At 45.0% G+C, this 19,780-nt stretch overlaps 1 protein-coding gene across 1 annotated transcript in view; it reads right to left on the bottom strand.

Moving 5' to 3' along the window:
- The window catches only part of LOC106596042 (kinesin-like protein KIF13A), a 294,942-nt gene that overhangs the window by 229,263 nt on the left and 45,899 nt on the right, over positions 1 to 19,780 (bottom strand). The gene's annotated exons all lie outside the window — the stretch shown is intronic.

Raw genomic sequence — 19,780 nt, 5'->3', positions numbered from 1 at the left:
AGATATGTATAGGGGTAAGGTGACTATATACAGGGTCAGTACCATATTAACAATGTGCAGGGATACTGGAGTGATAGAGGTAGATATGTATAGGGGTAAGGTGACTATATACAGGGTCAGTTCAATACCATATTAACAATGTGCAGGGATACTGGAGTGATAGAGGTAGATATGTATAGGGGTAAGGTGACTATATACAGGGTCAGTTCAGTACCATATTAACAATGTACAGGGATACTGGAGTGATAGAGGTAGATATGTATAGGGGTAAGGTGACTATATACAGGGTCAGTTCAGTACCATATTAACAACGTGCAGAGATACTGGAGTGATAGAGGTAGATATGTATAGGGGTAAGGTGACTATATACAGGGTCAGTTCAGTACCATATTAACAACGTGCAGAGATACTGGAGTGATAGAGGTAGATATGTATAGGGGTAAGGTGACTATATACAGGGTCAGTTCAATACCATATTAACAACGTGCAGAGATACTGGAGTGATAGAGGTAGATATGTATAGGGGTAAGGTGACTATATACAGGGTCAGTTCAGTACCATATTAACAATGTGCAGAGATACTGGAGTGATAGAGGTAGATATGTATAGGGGTAAGGTGACTATATACAGGGTCAGTACCATATTAACAATGTACAGGGATACTGGAGTGATAGAGGTAGATATGTATAGGGGTAAGGTGACTATATACAGGGTCAGATACCATATTAACAATGTGCAGGGATACTGGAGTGATAGAGGTAGATATGTATAGGGGTAAGGTGACTATATACAGGGTCAGTTCAGTACCATATTAACAATGTACAGGGATACTGGAGTGATAGAGGTAGATATGTATAGGGGTAAGGTGACTATATACAGGGTCAGTTCATACCATATTAACAATGTACAGGGATACTGGAGTGATAGAGGTAGATATGTATAGGGGTAAGGTGACTATATACAGGGTCAGTTCAGTACCATATTAACAATGTACAGGGATACTGGAGTGATAGAGGTAGATATGTATAGGGGTAAGGTGACTATATACAGGGTCAGTTCAGTACCATATTAACAATGTGCAGGGATACTGGAGTGATAGAGGTAGATATGTATAGGGGTAAGGTGACTATATACAGGGTCAGTTCAATACCATATTAACAATGTACAGAGATACTGGAGTGATAGAGGTAGATATGTATAGGGGTAAGGTGACTATATACAGGGTCAGTACCATATTAACAATGTGCAGGGATACTGGAGTGATGGAGGTAGATATGTATATGGGTAAGGTGACTATATACAGGGTCAGTTCAATACCATATTAACAACGTGCAGAGATACTGGAGTGATAGAGGTAGATATGTATAGGGGTAAGGTGACTATATACAGGGTCAGTTCAGTACCATATTAACAACGTGCAGGGATACTGGAGTGATAGAGGTAGATATGTATAGGGGTAAGGTGACTATATACAGGGTCAGTTCAATACCATATTAACAACGTGCAGAGATACTGGAGTGATAGAGGTAGATATGTATATGGGTAAGGTGACTATATACAGGGTCAGTTCAGTACCATATTAACAACGTGCAGAGATACTGGAGTGATAGAGGTAGATATGTATAGGGGTAAGGTGACTATATACAGGGTCAGTACCATATTAACAATGTGCAGGGATACTGGAGTGATGGAGGTAGATATGTATAGGGGTAAGGTGACTATATACAGGGTCAATACCATATTAACAATGTGCAGGGATACTGGAGTGATAGAGGTAGATATGTATAGGGGTAAGGTGACTATATACAGGGTCAGTTCAGTACCATATTAACAATGTACAGGGATACTGGAGTGATAGAGGTAGATATGTATAGGGGTAAGGTGACTATATACAGGGTCAGTTCAGTACCATATTAACAATGTACAGGGATACTGGAGTGATAGAGGTAGATATGTATATGGGTAAGGTGACTATATACAGGGTCAGTTCAGTACCATATTAACAATGTACAGGGATACTGGAGTGATAGAGGTAGATATGTATAGGGGTAAGGTGACTATATACAGGGTCAGTTCAGTACCATATTAACAATGTACAGGGATACTGGAGTGATAGAGGTAGATATGTATATGGGTAAGGTGACTATATACAGGGTCAGTACCATATTAACAATGTGCAGGGATACTGGAGTGATGGAGGTAGATATGTATATGGGTAAGGTGACTAGGCATCAGGATATATGATAAACAGAGTAGCAGCAGTGTAAATGATGACTGTGTGTGTGTGTGTGTAGAGTCAGTATAAATGTGTGTGCATGTTGTGTGTGTGTGAGCAGAGAGAGAGAGAGGGAGAGAGAGAGAGAGAGAGAAGAGACAGCAGAGAGATCAGAAATAGATATGGAGAGAGAGTGAGAAAGGGAAAAAGAGAAAGGGAGAGGAGAGAGGAAGAGTGAGAGAGAGAGAGAGAAAGGGAAAGAGAGAAAGAAAGAAAGAAGAAATAGAGAGGAGAGAGAGAAAGAGAGAGTGAGAGAGAGAGCAGCTGCAACTCTCACAGTAGGAATCCTCTGTTGTCTATGTTGACCCAAAAGATCACACTGAAATGGAAGTGTATTAGTCTCTAGCCAGGCTATACTTCGGGACATAGACAACTAAGTGACATCACAATAGATCAGGTGTTTACAACATACCGGTATAGAGCTATGTCATAACCACATAGAAAACTAAGTGACATCACAATAGAGCAGGTGTTTACAACATACCTGTATAGAGCTATGTCATAACCACATAGAAAACTAAGTGACATCACAATAGAGCAGGTGTTTACAACATACCTGTATAGAGCTATGTCATAACCACATAGAAAACTAAGTGACATCACAATAGAGCAGGTATTTAGAGCATACCGGTATAGAGCTTTGTCATAACCACATAGAAAACTAAGTGACATCACAATAGAGCAGGTGTTTACAACATACCTGTATAGAGCTATGTCATAACCACATAGAAAACTAAGTGACATCACAGTAGAGCAGGTGTTTACAACATACCTGTATAGAGCTATGTCATAACCACATAGAAAACTAAGTGACATCACAATAGAGCAGGTGTTTACAACATACCTGTATAGAGCTATGTCATAACCACATAGAAAACTAAGTGACATCACAATAGAGCAGGTGTTTACAGCATACCTGTATAGAGCTATGTCATAACCACATAGAAAACTAAGTGACATCACAATAGAGCAGGTATTTAGAGCATACCGGTATAGAGCTATGTCATAACCACATAGAAAACTAAGTGACATCACAATAGAGCAGGTGTTTACAACATACCTGTATAGAGCTATGTCATAACCACATAGAAAACTAAGTGACATCACAATAGAGCAGGTGTTTACAACATACCTGTATAGAGCTATGTCATAACCACATAGAAAACTAAGTGACATCACAATAGAGTAGGTGTTTACAACATACCGGTATAGAGCTATGTCATAACCACATAGAAAACTAAGTGACATCACAATAGAGCAGGTGTTTACAACATATCTGTATAGAGCTATGTCATAACCACATAGAAAACTAAGTGACATCACAATAGAGCAGGTGTTTATAACATACCTGTATAGAGCTATGTCATAACCACATAGAAAACTAAGTGACATCACAATAGAGCAGGTGTTTAGAACATACCTGTATAGAGCTATGCCATAACCACATAGAAAACTAAGTGACATCACAATAGAGCAGGTGTTTACAACATACCTGTATAGAGCTATGTCATAACCACATAGAAAACTAAGTGACATCACAATAGAGCAGGTGTTTACAACATACCTGTATAGAGCTATGTCATAACCACATAGAAAACTAAGTGACATCACAATAGAGCAGGTGTTTACAAGATACCTGTATAGAGCTATGTCATAACCACATAGAAAACTAAGTGACATCACAATAGAGCAGGTGTTTACAACATACCTGTATAGAGCTATGTCATAACCACATAGAAAACTAAGTGACATCACAATAGAGCAGGTGTTTACAACATACCGGTATAGAGCTATGTCATAACCACATAGAAAACTAAGTGACATCACAATAGAGCAGGTGTTTACAACATACCTGTATAGAGCTATGTCATAACCACATAGAAAACTAAGTGACATCACAATAGAGCAGGTGTTTACAGCATACCTGTATAGAGCTATGTCATAACCACATAGAAAACTAAGTGACATCACAATAGAGCAGGTATTTAGAGCATACCGGTATAGAGCTTTGTCATAACCACATAGAAAACTAAGTGACATCACAATAGAGCAGGTGTTTACAACATACCTGTATAGAGCTATGTCATAACCACATAGAAAACTAAGTGACATCACAGTAGAGCAGGTGTTTACAACATACCTGTATAGAGCTATGTCATAACCACATAGAAAACTAAGTGACATCACAATAGAGCAGGTGTTTACAACATACCTGTATAGAGCTATGTCATAACCACATAGAAAACTAAGTGACATCACAATAGAGCAGGTGTTTACAGCATACCTGTATAGAGCTATGTCATAACCACATAGAAAACTAAGTGACATCACAATAGAGCAGGTATTTAGAGCATACCGGTATAGAGCTATGTCATAACCACATAGAAAACTAAGTGACATCACAATAGAGCAGGTGTTTACAACATACCTGTATAGAGCTATGTCATAACCACATAGAAAACTAAGTGACATCACAATAGAGCAGGTGTTTACAACATACCTGTATAGAGCTATGTCATAACCACATAGAAAACTAAGTGACATCACAATAGAGCAGGTGTTTACAAGATACCTGTATAGAGCTATGTCATAACCACATAGAAAACTAAGTGACATCACAATAGAGCAGGTGTTTACAACATACCTGTATAGAGCTATGTCATAACCACATAGAAAACTAAGTGACATCACAATAGAGCAGGTGTTTACAACATACCGGTATAGAGCTATGTCATAACCACATAGAAAACTAAGTGACATCACAATAGAGCAGGTGTTTACAACATACCGGTATAGAGCTATGTCATAACCACATAGAAAACTAAGTGACATCACAATAGAGCAGGTGTTTACAACATACCGGTATAGAGCTATGTCATAACCACATAGAAACCTAAGTGACATCACAATAGAGCAGGTGTTTACAACATACCGGTATAGAGCTATGTCATAACCACATAGAACACTAAGTGACATCACAATAGAGCAGGTGTTTACAACATACCTGTATAGAGCTATGTCATAACCACATAGAAAACTAAGTGACATCACAATAGAGCAGGTGTTTACAACATACCTGTATAGAGCTATGTCATAACCACATAGAAAACTAAGTGACATCACAATAGAGCAGGTGTTTACAACATACCTGTATAGAGCTATGTCATAACCACATAGAAAACTAAGTGACATCACAATAGAGCAGGTGTTTACAACATACCGGTATAGAGCTATGTCATAACCACATAGAAACCTAAGTGACATCACAATAGAGCAGGTGTTTACAAAAATACCGGTATAGAGCTATGTCATAACCACATAGAACACTAAGTGACATCACAATAGAGCAGGTGTTTACAACATACCTGTATAGAGCTATGTCATAACCACATAGAAAACTAAGTGACATCACAATAGAGCAGGTGTTTACAACATACCTGTATAGAGCTATGTCATAACCACATAGAAAACTAAGTGACATCACAATAGAGCAGGTGTTTACAACATACCTGTATAGAGCTATGTCATAACCACATAGAAAACTAAGTGACATCACAATAGAGCAGGTATTTAGAGCATACCGGTATAGAGCTTTGTCATAACCACATAGAAAACTAAGTGACATCACAATAGAGCAGGTGTTTACAACATACCTGTATAGAGCTATGTCATAACCACATAGAAAACTAAGTGACATCACAGTAGAGCAGGTGTTTACAACATACCTGTATAGAGCTGTCATAACCACATAGAAAACTAAGTGACATCACAATAGAGCAGGTGTTTACAACATACCTGTATAGAGCTATGTCATAACCACATAGAAAACTAAGTGACATCACAATAGAGCAGGTGTTTACAGCATACCTGTATAGAGCTATGTCATAACCACATAGAAAACTAAGTGACATCACAATAGAGCAGGTATTTAGAGCATACCGGTATAGAGCTATGTCATAACCACATAGAAAACTAAGTTACATCACAATAGAGCAGGTGTTTACAACATACCTGTATAGAGCTATGTCATAACCACATAGAAAACTAAGTGACATCACAATAGAGCAGGTGTTTACAACATACCTGTATAGAGCTATGTCATAACCACATAGAAAACTAAGTGACATCACAATAGAGCAGGTGTTTACAAGATACCTGTATAGAGCTATGTCATAACCACATAGAAAACTAAGTGACATCACAATAGAGCAGGTGTTTACAACATACCTGTATAGAGCTATGTCATAACCACATAGAAAACTAAGTGACATCACAATAGAGCAGGTGTTTACAACATACCGGTATAGAGCTATGTCATAACCACATAGAAAACTAAGTGACATCACAATAGAGCAGGTGTTTACAACATACCGGTATAGAGCTATGTCATAACCACATAGAAAACTAAGTGACATCACAATAGAGCAGGTGTTTACAACATACCTGTATAGAGCTATGTCATAACCACATAGAAAACTAAGTGACATCACAATAGAGCAGGTGTTTACAACATACCTGTATAGAGCTATGTCATAACCACATAGAAAACTAAGTGACATCACAATAGAGCAGGTGTTTACAACATACCTGTATAGAGCTATGTCATAACCACATAGAAAACTAAGTGACATCACAATAGAGCAGGTGTTTACAACATACCGGTATAGAGCTATGTCATAACCACATAGAAAACTAAGTGACATCACAATAGAGCAGGTGTTTACAACATACCGGTATAGAGCTATGTCATAACCACATAGAAAACTAAGTGACATCACAATAGAGCAGGTGTTTACAACATACCTGTATAGAGCTATGTCATAACCACATAGAAAACTAAGTGACATCACAATAGAGCAGGTGTTTACAACATACCTGTATAGAGCTATGTCATAACCACATAGAAAACTAAGTGACATCACAATAGAGCAGGTGTTTATAGCATACCGGTATAGAGCTATGTCATAACCACATTTCAAAAATTCACTCATCCATCCAACTACCTCATAATTCACTTCACACATCACTGCTGTAGTCATTTTTCTTCTTTCATTCCTCTCGTTCATTCATTCACTGCCTCGTTCCTTCATTGAGGTCCAGGCAGGCGTTGTTTCTGGTGCTGCCTGCTGTGAAAGGCCTCATAAATGGGGCGGTGGAGCATGAGGAAGGGAAGAGATTTAGGATTCAATGTCCCACTGACTCTGTTGGGTAAACTAGACTAAAGCCTGGGGACTTAACCAGGGAGGCTGGGGAAGGGAGGGGAGGGAGGCTGGACTCAACTCTGTGGGTGTGTGTGTGTGTATGTGTGCGCCTGCCAGGGAGGTTAGGCTAGGATAGAGGATGGATGTAGATTACCACTACACAGAATATGTCCAGTGACACCCAGCAGTCAGGACAATAAGGAATATGGAATATAGTGTGTCTAATATCAAAACAGACCTCAGCTACGAGATGACATCCACATTCCCAAGGTGTAAACATAAACTAGGACTTGTCTACTATTCTGACCAATAACATTGTAAGGTTCTGCTTTTCTTTTCTTAGTCAACCTTATCTTCTTTTTCTTTGTGTTCTGGAACGTAGCCCTGTTTCTTTGTGTTCTGGAACGTAGCCCTGTTTCTTTGTGTTCTGGAACGTAGCCCTGTTTCTTTGTGTTCTGGAACGTAGCCCTGTTTCTTTGTGTTCTGGAACGTAGCCCTGTTTCTTTGTGTTCTGGAACGTAGCCCTGTTTCTTTGTGTTCTGGAACGTAACAATGTTTCTTTGTGTTCTGGAACGTAGCCCTGTTTCTTTATGTTCTGGAACGTAGCCCTGTTTCTTTGTGTTCTGGAACGTAGCCATGTTTCTTTGTGTTCTGGAACGTAGCCCTGTTTCTTTGTGTTCTGGAACGTAGCCCTGTTTCTTTGTGTTCTGGAACGTAGCCCTGCTTCTTTGTGTTCTGGAACGTAGCCATGTTTCTTTGTGTTCTGGAACGTAGCCCTGTTTCTTTGTGTTCTGGAACGTAGCCCTGCTTCTTTGTGTTCTGGAACGTAGCCCTGTTTCTTTGTGTTCTGGAACGTAGCCCTGTTTCTTTGTGTTCTGGAACGTAGCCCTGTTTCTTTGTGTTCTGGAACGTAGCCCTGTTTCTTTGTGTTCTGGAACGTAGCCCTGCTTCTTTGTGTTCTGGAACGTAGCCCTGTTTCTTTGTGTTCTGGAACGTAGCCCTGTTTCTTTGTGTTCTGGAACGTAGCCCTGTTTCTTTGTGTTCTGGAACGCAGCCCTGCTTCTTTGTGTTCTGGAACGCAGCCATGTTTCTTTGTGTTCTGGAACGTAGCCCTGTTTCTTTGTGTTCTGGAACTCAGCCCTGTTTCTTTGTGTTCTGGAGCGTAGCCCTGTTTCTTTGTGTTCTGGAACGTAGCCCTGTTTCTTTGTGTTCTGGAACGTAGCCCTGTTCCTTTGTGTTCTGGAACGTAGCCCTGTTTCTTTGTGTTCTGGAACGTAGCCCTGTTCCTTTGTGTTCTGGAACGTAGCCCTGTTCCTTTGTGTTCTGGAACGTAGCCCTGTTCCTTTGTGTTCTGGAACGTAGCCCTGTTTCTTTGTGTTCTGGAACGTAGCCCTGTTTCTTTGTGTTCTGGAACGTAGCCCTGTTTCTTTGTGTTCTGGAACGTAGCCCTGTTTCTTTGTGTTCTGGAACGTAGCCCTGTTTCTTTGTGTTCTGGAACGTAGCCCTGTTTCTTTGTGTTCTGGAACGTAGCCCTGCTTCTTTGTGTTCTGGAACGTAGCCCTGCTTCTTTGTGTTCTGGAACGTAGCCCTGCTTCTTTGTGTTCTGGAACGTAGCCCTGCTGCTTTGTGTTCTGAAACGTAGCCCTGTTTCTTTGTGTTCTGGAACGTAGCCATGTTTCTTTGTGTTTTGGAACGTAGCCCTGTTTCTTTGTGTTCTGGAACGTAGCCCTGCTTCTTTGTGTTCTAGAACGTAGCCCTGTTTCTTTGTGTTCTGGAACGTAGCCCTGCTTCTTTGTGTTCTGGAACGTAGCCCTGCTTCTTTGTGTTCTGGAACGTAGCCCTGTTTCTTTGTGTTCTGGAACGTAGCCCTGTTTCTTTGTGTTCTGGAACGTAGCCCTGTTTCTTTGTGTTCTGGAACGTAGCCCTGCTTCTTTGTGTTCTGGAACGTAGCCCTGTTTCTTTGTGTTCTGGAACGTAGCCCTGCTTCTTTGTGTTCTGGAACGTAGCCCTGTTTCTTTGTGTTCTGGAACGTAGCCCTGTTTCTTTGTGTTCTGGAACGTAGCCCTGTTTCTTTGTGTTCTAGAACGTAGCCCTGTTTCTTTGTGTTCTGGAACGTAGCCCTGTTTCTTTGTGTTCTGGAACGTAGCCCTGTTTCTTTGTGTTCTGGAACGTAGCCCTGTTTCTTTGTGTTCTGGAACGTAGCCATGTTTCTTTGTGTTCTGGAACGTAGCCCTGTTTCTTTATGTTCTGGAACGTAGCCCTGTTTCTTTGTGTTCTGGAACGTAGCCCTGTTTCTTTGTGTTCTGGAACGTAGCCCTGCTTCTTTGTGTTCTGGAACGTAGCCCTGTTTCTTTGTGTTCTGGAACGTAGCCCTGCTTCTTTGTGTTCTGGAACGTAGCCATGTTTCTTTGTGTTCTGGAACGTAGCCCTGTTTCTTTGTGTTCTGGAACGTAGCCCTGTTTCTTTGTGTTCTGGAACGTAGCCCTGTTTCTTTGTGTTCTGGAACGTAGCCCTGCTTCTTTGTGTTCTGGAACGTAGCCCTGCTTCTTTGTGTTCTGGAACGTAGCCCTGCTTCTTTGTGTTCTGGAACGTAGCCCTGTTTCTTTGTGTTCTGGAACGTAGCCCTGCTTCTTTGTGTTCTGGAACGTAGCCATGTTTCTTTGTGTTCTGGAACGTAGCCCTGTTTCTTTGTGTTCTGGAACGTAGCCCTGTTTCTTTGTGTTCTGGAACGTAGCCCTGCTTCTTTGTGTTCTGGAACATAGCCCTGCTTCTTTGTGTTCTGGAACGTAGCCCTGTTTCTTTGTGTTCTGGAACGTAGCCATGTTTCTTTGTGTTCTGGAACGTAGCCCTGTTTCTTTGTGTTCTGGAACGTAGCCCTGTTTCTTTGTGTTCTGGAACGTAGCCATGTTTCTTTGTGTTCTTGAACGTAGCCCTGCTTCTTTGTGTTCTGGAACGTAGCCCTGTTTCTTTGTGTTCTGGAACGTAGCCCTGTCTTTCATTTTTGTTCATTGATTTCACCTGTTTGTTTCTCACCTGGTCTCATCAGCTCCCTGTTTAGTTCAGTTCTTTCTGTTTGTATGGTTGTGAGGTATTGTTCGTTTTTGACTGCCTACTTGTGTTTGACCATTGGCTGCCTGTGACCACGATTCCTGCCTTCTGGGAAGGCTTAATAAACATCTGCCGCGCTCTGTGTGTGAATCTACTCCTTGTTCTCTCTGAGTATGCATTACAAAGATGACAAACACAGGACTTACTATTCTTCACTTGGAAGCTGATCTCAGAAGATGCTGGTATCTGGGATGAGAGATAACGTCACAGCAAAAACAACTGCTCTAACCCAGGCTTCATGGTGTGAAGAGATTGTTTTCTGTCATCAGTGATACCTGAAGAACGACCCTATGGACAAACTATTAGAACTACTAGGCTGTTACTAATAACAGATATGAATCAGCGTGTACAGTATGTCTCTCAGTCCCATGGACAGTCTGTGTGAAGAGTCTACCTGGCAGCACCGACATGCTCCACGACAGTAATAACATTCCCCAGCTGACAGTCACCTGCGGGCATCTCCCCGACCCCTCAGTGACCCTACAGTTGGCACACACGGCAGAGCCCTCCAGAAGAGAGAGAAACAGAGAGAGAGAGAGTGACAGAGATGGAGAGGGGGGGTGACGAGAGAGAGAAATAGGGGGAGAGAGAGAGAGAGAGAGAAAGAGAGATGAGAGAGAGGAGGGATGGAGAGAGGGGATAAGATCCTGGCAGTGCCACACAGGTGGGCATCACCTTCACTGAGCAACACAGCAGAGCTGGCAGCCACCACGGCAAGAAATAAACACTGGAATGTAGCCAGCCACATGGACTGAACTCAACCAGGTAGACTAGTCAGCCAGGTTGGCAGAGTGCATACAGTACATCACACACCTCATAATAAAAGGCTTGGTGCTGTATCAGACCATACTGCTCAATGGCTGAATGGTTTCTACTGAGGGCAGATAGAAAGTAGTACTGACACTAAAAACAGAGCAACAATAAAAAACAACTGGCTGGAGCTGTCAACAGTAACATCTGTCTGTCTGGGCTGGAGCTGTCAACAGTAACATCTGTCTGTCTGGGCTGGAGCTGTCAACAGTAACATCTGTCTGTCTGGGCTGGAGCTGTCAACAGTAACATCTGTCTGTCTGGGCTGGAGCTGTCAACAGTAACATCTGTCTGTCTGGGCTGGAGCTGTCAACAGTAACATCTGTCTGTCTGGGCTGGAGCTGTCAACAGTAACCTCTGTCTGTCTGGGCTGGAGCTGTCAACAGTAACCTCTGTCTGTCTGGGCTGGAGCTGTCAACAGTAACCTCTGTCTGTCTGGGCTGGAGCTGTCAACAGTAACATCTGTCTGTCTGGGCTGGAGCTGTCAACAGTAACATCTGTCTGTCTGGGCTGGAGCTGTCAACAGTAACCTCTGTCTGTCTGGGCTGGAGCTGTCAACAGTAACCTCTGTCTGTCTGGGCTGGAGCTGTCAACAGTAACATCTGTCTGTCTGGGCTGGAGCTGTCAACAGTAACCTCTGTCTGTCTGGGCTGGAGCTGTCAACAGTAACATCTGTCTGTCTGGGCTGGAGCTGTCAACAGTAACATCTGTCTGTCTGGGCTGGAGCTGTCAACAGTAACATCTGTCTGTCTGGGCTGGAGCTGTCAACAGTAACATCTGTCTGTCTGGGCTGGAGCTGTCAACAGTAACCTCTGTCTGTCTGGGCTGGAGCTGTCAACAGTAACATCTGTCTGTCTGGGCTGGAGCTGTCAACAGTAACATCTGTCTGTCTGGGCTGGAGCTGTCAACAGTAACATCTGTCTGTCTGGGCTGGAGCTGTCAACAGTAACCTCTGTCTGTCTGGGCTGGAGCTGTCAACAGTAACATCTGTCTGTCTGGGCTGGAGCTGTCAACAGTAACATCTGTCTGTCTGGGCTGGAGCTGTCAACAGTAACCTCTGTCTGTCTGGGCTGGAGCTGTCAACAGTAACCTCTGTCTGTCTGGGCTGGAGCTGTCAACAGTAACATCTGTCTGTCTGGGCTGGAGCTGTCAACAGTAACATCTGTCTGTCTGGGCTGGAGCTGTCAACAGTACTATCTGTCTGTCTGGGCTGGAGCTGTCAACAGTAACATCTGTCTGTCTGGGCTGGAGCTGTCAACAGTAACATCTGTCTGTCTGGGCTGGAGCTGTCAACAGTAACATCTGTCTGTCTGGGCTGGAGCTGTCAACAGTAACATCTGTCTGTCTGGGCTGGAGCTGTCAACAGTAACCTCTGTCTGTCTGGGCTGGAGCTGTCAACAGTAACATCTGTCTGTCTGGGCTGGAGCTGTCAACAGTAACATCTGTCTGTCTGGGCTGGAGCTGTCAACAGTAACATCTGTCTGTCTGGGCTGGAGCTGTCAACAGTAACATCTGTCTGTCTGGGCTGGAGCTGTCAACAGTACTATCTGTCTGTCTGGGCTGGAGCTGTCAACAGTAACATCTGTCTGTCTGGGCTGGAGCTGTCAACAGTAACATCTGTCTGTCTGGGCTGGAGCTGTCAACAGTAACATCTGTCTGTCTGGGCTGGAGCTGTCAACAGTAACATCTGTCTGTCTGGGCTGGAGCTGTCAACAGTAACATCTGTCTGTCTGGGCTGGAGCTGTCAACAGTACTATCTGTCTGTCTGGGCTGGAGCTGTCAACAGTAACATCTGTCTGTCTGGGCTGGAGCTGTCAACAGTAACCTCTGTCTGTCTGGGCTGGAGCTGTCAACAGTAACATCTGTCTGTCTGGGCTGGAGCTGTCAACAGTAACATCTGTCTGTCTGTGCTGGAGCTGTCAACAGTAACATCTGTCTGTCTGGGCTGGAGCTGTCAACAGTAACATCTGTCTGTCTGGGCTGAAACTGTCAACAGTACTATTTGTCTGTCTGGAGCTGTCAACAGTAACATCTGTCTGTCTGGGCTGGAGCTGTCAACAGTAACATCTGTCTGTCTGGGCTGGAGCTGTCAACAGTAACATCTGTCTGTCTGGGCTGGAGCTGTCAACAGTAACCTCTGTCTGTCTGGGCTGGAGCTGTCAACAGTAACATCTGTCTGTCTGGGCTGGAGCTGTCAACAGTAACATCTGTCTGTCTGGGCTGGAGCTGTCAACAGTAACCTCTGTCTGTCTGGGCTGGAGCTGTCAACAGTAACCTCTGTCTGTCTGGGCTGGAGCTGTCAACAGTAACATCTGTCTGTCTTGGCTGGAGCTGTCAACAGTAACATCTGTCTGTCTGGGCTGGAGCTGTCAACAGTAACCTCTGTCTGTCTGGGCTGGAGCTGTCAACAGTAACATCTGTCTGTCTGGGCTGGAGCTGTCAACAGTAACATCTGTCTGTCTGGGCTGGAGCTGTCAACAGTAACATCTGTCTGTCTGGGCTGGAGCTGTCAACAGTAACATCTGTCTGTCTGGGCTGGAGCTGTCAACAGTAACATCTGTCTGTCTGGGCTGGAGCTGTCAACAGTAACATCTGTCTGTCTGGGCTGGAGCTGTCAACAGTAACATCTGTCTGTCTGGGCTGAAACTGTCAACAGTACTATTTGTCTGTCTGGGCTGGAGCTGTCAACAGTAACATCTGTCTGTCTGGGCTGGAGCTGTCAACAGTAACATCTGTCTGTCTGGGCTGGAGCTGTCAACAGTAACATATGTCTGTCTGGGCTGGAGCTGTCAACAGTAACCTCTGTCTGTCTGGGCTGGAGCTGTCAACAGTAACATCTGTCTGTCTGGGCTGGAGCTGTCAACAGTAACCTCTGTCTGTCTGGGCTGGAGCTGTCAACAGTAACATCTGTCTGTCTGTGAACGATATGAGGGAGGGCCATTCTCTGTGAGTGAGTGAGACAGAGATACAGAAAGAGAGAGAGAGAGATAGAGATATTCCATTACAAATCAGCCTTTTCCAGTTACAATAGTCATTTACAACATTAACAATGTCTACACTGAATTTCTGATCAATTTGATGTTATTTTAATGGACAAAAAATGTGCTTTTCTTTCACAAACAAGGACATTTCTAAGTGACCCCAAACTTTTGAACGGTAGTGTATGTGTGTGGACTAGCCCCAGCAATCAGTCCACATGGCCAGAACCCAGGGGAACACCCACCCCAGCAGTCAGTCCACATGGCCAGAACCCAGGGGAACACCCACCCCAGCAGTCAGTCCACATGGCCAGAACCCAGGGGAACACCCACCCCAGCAGTCAGTCCACATGGCCAGAACCCAGGGGAACACCCACCCCAGCAATCAGTCCACATGGCCAGAACCCAGGGGAACACCCACCCCAGCAGTCAGTCCACATGGCCAGAACCCAGGGGAACACCCACCCCAGCAGTCAGTCCACATGGCCAGAACCCAGGGGAACACCCACCCCAGCAGTCAGTCCACATGGCCAGAACCCAGGGGAACACCCACCCCAGCAGTCAGTCCACATGGCCAGAACCCAGGGGAACACCCACCCCAGCAGTCAGTCCACATGGCCAGAACCCAGGGGAACACCCACCCCAGCAGTCAGTCCACATGGCCAGAACCCAGGGGAACACCCACCCCAGCAGTCAGTCCACATGGCCAGAACCCAGGGGAACACCCACCCCAGCAGTCAGTCCACATGGCCAGAACCCAGGGGAACACCCACCCCAGCAGTCAGTCCACATGGCCAGAACCCAGGGGAACACCCACCCCAGCAGTCAGTCCACATGGCCAGAACCCAGGGGAACACCCACCCCAGCAGTCAGTCCACATGGCCAGAACCCAGGGGAACACCCACCCCAGCAGTCAGTCCACATGGCCAGAACCCAGGGGAACACCCACCCCAGCAGTCAGTCCACATGGCCAGAACCCAGGGGAACACCCACCCCAGCAGTCAGTCCACATGGCCAGAACCCAGGGGAACACCCACCCCAGCAGTCAGTCCACATGGCCAGAACCCAGGGGAACACCCACCCCAGCAGTCAGTCCACATGGCCAGAACCCAGGGGAACACCCACCCCAGCAGTCAGTCCACATGGCCAGAACCCAGGGGAACACCCACCCCAGCAGTCAGTCTACATGGCCAGAACCCAGGGGAACACCCACCCCAGCAGTCAGTCCACATGGCCAGCCTTCCATTAGCCCCAGTGCTGGAAAAGTGATGGGGTTAATGTGGTTCCCTGTGTGTATCTGTGTGTGTGTGTGTTACTGGTTATGGGAGCCTTACTGTATGTGTAATCATCAGCATGGTGAGGTTCAGTCAGTCTGTCCTAGGGAACCTCATGGGTGACTGATTTCACTTTGGACAGAGTAGCATACTGTATTCATGAGGAGAGGAGAGTAGAGGACAAGTCCCCTGTGGTTATGTGTTTAGGATTAAGGCCAGTGGGTTATTATGGCACACAGAGCTCTACTCTGATTTATGCCCCTGCAGAAAATGGCCCAGATTATATGATCACTGAGTGGCCCACCTGCCGAGAGAGAGAGAGAGAGAGAGAGAGAGAGAGAGAGAGAGAGAGAGAGAGAGAGAGAGAGAGAGAGAGAGAGAGAGAGAGAGAGAGAGAGAGAGAGAGAAAGAGAGACAGAGAGAGAAAGAGAAAGAGAAAGAGAGAAAGAAAGAGAGAAAGAAAGAGAGAGAGAGAGACAGAGACAGAGCGAGAGAGAGAGAGCGAGAGAGAGAGAGAGAGAGAGAGAGAGAGAGAGAGCGAGAGAGAGAGAGAGAGAGAGAGAGAGAAAGAGAGAGAGAGAGAAACACACATTCACTTGTCCCAATCTGACAGATTGTCAGCAGACATTATTTGTCTTTGACCAGCTGCCGTTTAAGTTCCTTGCTCAGAACATGAGAACATATGAAAGCTGGTGGTTCCTTTTAACATGAGTCTTCAATATTCCCAGGTAAGAAGTTTTAGGTTGTAGTTATTATAGGAATTATAGGACTATTTCTCTCTATACGATTTGTATTTCATATACCTTTGACTATTGGATGTTCTTATAGGCACTTTAGTATTGCCAGTGTAACAGTATAGCTTCCGTCCCTCTCCTCGCTCCTACCTGGGCTCGAACCAGGAACACATCGACAACAGCCACCCTCGAAGCAGCATTACCCATGCAGAGCAAGGGGAACAACTACTCCAAGTCTCAAAGCGAGTGACGTTTGAAACGCTATTAGCACGCACCCGGCTAACTAGCTAGCCATTTCACATCGGTTACACCAGCCTAATCTCGGGAGTTGACAGGCTTGATTGAAGTCATAAACAGCGCAATACATTGCGAAGGGCTGCTGGCAAACGCACAAAAGTGCTATTTTGAATGAATGCCTACGAGCCTGCTGGTGCCTACCACCGCTCAGTCAGACTGCTCTATCAAATCATAGACTTAATTATAACATAATAACACACAGAAACACGAGCCTTAGGTCATTAATATGGTCGAATCCGGAAACTATCACGTTTATTCTTTCAGTGAAATACAGAACCGTTCCGTATTTTACCTAACAGGTGGCATCCCTAAGTCTAAATATTCCTGTTACATTGCACAACCTCCAATGTTATGTCATAATTACTTACAATTCTGGCAAATTAGTTCGCAACGAGCCAGGCGGCCCAAACTGTTGCATATACCCTGACTCTGCGTGCAATGAACGCAAGAGAAATGACACAATTTCACCTGGTTAATATTGCCTGCTAGCCTGGATTTCTTTTAGCTAAATATGCAGGTTTAAAAATATATACTTCTGTGTATTGATTTTAAGAAAGGCATTGGTGTTTATGGTTAGGTACAGTCGTGCAACGATTGTGCTTTTTTCGCAAATGCGCTTTTGTTAAATCATCCCCCGTTTGGCGAAGTTGGCTGTCTTTGTTAGGAAGAAATAGTTTTCACAGTTCGCAACGAGCCAGGCAGCCCAAACTGCTGCATATACCCTGACTCTGTTACAAGAGAAGTGACACATTTTCCCTAGTTAAAAGAAATTCATGTTAGCAGGCAATATTAACTAAATATGCAGGTTTCAAAATATATACTTGTGTATTGATTTTAAGAAAGACATTGATGTTTATGGTTAGGTACATGTTGCAGCAATGACAGTCCTTTTTCACGAATGCGCACTGCATCGATTATATGCCACGCAGGACAGGCTAGATAAACTAGTAATATCATCAACCATGTGTAGTTAACTAGTGAGTATGATTGATTGATTGATTGTATTTATAAGATAAGTTTAATGCTAGCTAGCAACTTACCTTGGCTTCTTACTGCATTCGTGTAACAGGCAGGCTCCTCGTGGAGTGCAATGTAAAGCAGGTGGTTAGAGCGTTGGACTAGTTAACCTTAAGGTTGCATCCCCAAGCTGACAAGGTAAAAATCTGTCTTTCTGCCCCTGAACAAGGCAGTTAACCCACCGTTCCTAGGCCGTCATTGAAAATAAGAATGTGTTCTTAACTGACTTGCCTAGTTAAAAAATATTTAGAAAAAATAAATAAATAAAAATCGGTAAATCGGTGGCCAAAAATACTGATTATCGATTGTTATGAAAACGATGAATCGGTCGACCTCTAATATGCTTCATTTTAATCAAATGAAATAACACCCATGGTGTGTCTCCACGTCTCCTTTTCTATCACGTGCTGTAGTGTAGTGCACTACTTTAGACCACGACCCAGATGGGAATGTAGGGAATAGGAAGCCATTGGGAATGCAGGCTTTGTGTCCTGGTGTCAAATTCAGCAGTACCATGTTGCAGAGCTCTGGGAGGCTCAGACTGTCTCTGGTGTTCTACAGCTTTATGACAGAGCTCTGGGAGGCTCAGACTGTCTCTGGCGTTCTACAGCTTCATGACAGAGCTCTGGGAGGCTCAGACTGTCTCTGGTGTTCTACAGCTTTATGACAGAGCTCTGGGAGGCTCAGACTGTCTCTGGTGTTCTACAGCTTTATGACAGAGCTCTGGGAGGCTCAGACTGTCTCTGTCGTTCTACAGCTTTATGACGGAGCTCTGGGAGGCTCAGACTGTCTCTGGCGTTCTACAGCTTTATGACAGAGCTCTGGGAGGCTCAGACTGTCTCTGGCGTTCTAAAGCTTTATGACGGAGCTCTGGGAGGCTCAGACTGTCTCTGGTGTTCTACAGCTTTATGACAGAGCTCTGGGAGGCTCAGACTGTCTCTGTCGTTCTACAGCTTTATGACGGAGCTCTGGGAGGCTCAGACTGTCTCTGGCGTTCTACAGCTTTATGACAGAGCTCTGGGAGGCTCAGACTGTCTCTGGCGTTCTACAGCTTTATGACAGAGCTCTGGGAGGCTCAGACTGTCTCTGGCGTTCTACAGCTTTATGACGGAGCTCTGGGAGGCTCAGACTGTCTCTGGCGTTCTACAGCTTTATGACAGAGCTCTGGGAGGCTCAGACTGTCTCTGGCGTTCTACAGCTTCATGACGGAGCTCTGGGAGGCTCAGACTGTCTCTGGCGTTCTACAGCTTTATGACAGAGCTCTGGGAGGCTCAGACTGTCTCTGGTGTTCTACAGCTTTATGACGGAGCTCTGGGAGGCTCAGACTGTCTCTGGCGTTCTACAGCTTTATGACGGAGCTCTGGGAGGCTCAGACTGTCTCTGGCATTCTACAGCTTTATGACGGAGCTCTGGGAGGCTCAGACTGTCTCTGGCGTTCTACAGCTTTATGACGGAGCTCTGGGAGGCAGACTGTCTCTGGCGTTCTACAGCTTTATGACGGAGCTCTGGGAGGCTCAGACTGTCTCTGGCGTTCTACAGCTTTATGACGGAGCTCTGGGAGGCTCAGACTGTCTCTGGCGATCTACAGCTTTATGACGGAGCTCTGGGAGGCTCAGACTGTCTCTGGCGTTCTACAGCTTCATGACGGAGCTCTGGGAGGCTCAGACTGTCTCTGGCGTTCTACAGCTTCATGACGGAGCTCTGGGAGGCTCAGACTGTCTCTGGCGTTCTACAGCTTCATGACGGAGCTCTGGGAGGCTCAGCCTGTCTCTGGCGTTCTACAGCTTCATGACGGAGCTCTGGGAGGCTCAGACTGTCTCTGGCGTTCTACAGCTTCATGACGGAGCTCTGGGAGGCTCAGACTGTCTCTGGCGTTCTACAGCTTCATGACGGAGCTCTGGGAGGCTCAGACTGTCTCTGGCGTTCTACAGCTTCATGACGGAGCTCTGGGAGGCTCAGACTGTCTCTGGCGTTCTACAGCTTCATGACGGAGCTCTGGGAGGCTCAGACTGTCTCTGGCGTTCTACAGCTTCATGACGGAGCTCTGGGAGGCTCAGACTGTCTCTGGCGTTCTACAGCTTCATGA

This window comes from Salmo salar, chromosome 02 (genome assembly GCF_965601325.2).
Source record: "Salmo salar chromosome 02, fSalSal1, whole genome shotgun sequence".
NCBI classification, from domain to species: Eukaryota; Metazoa; Chordata; class Actinopteri; order Salmoniformes; family Salmonidae; genus Salmo; species Salmo salar.
This window is presented reverse-complemented; position numbering and strand designations above follow the sequence as displayed.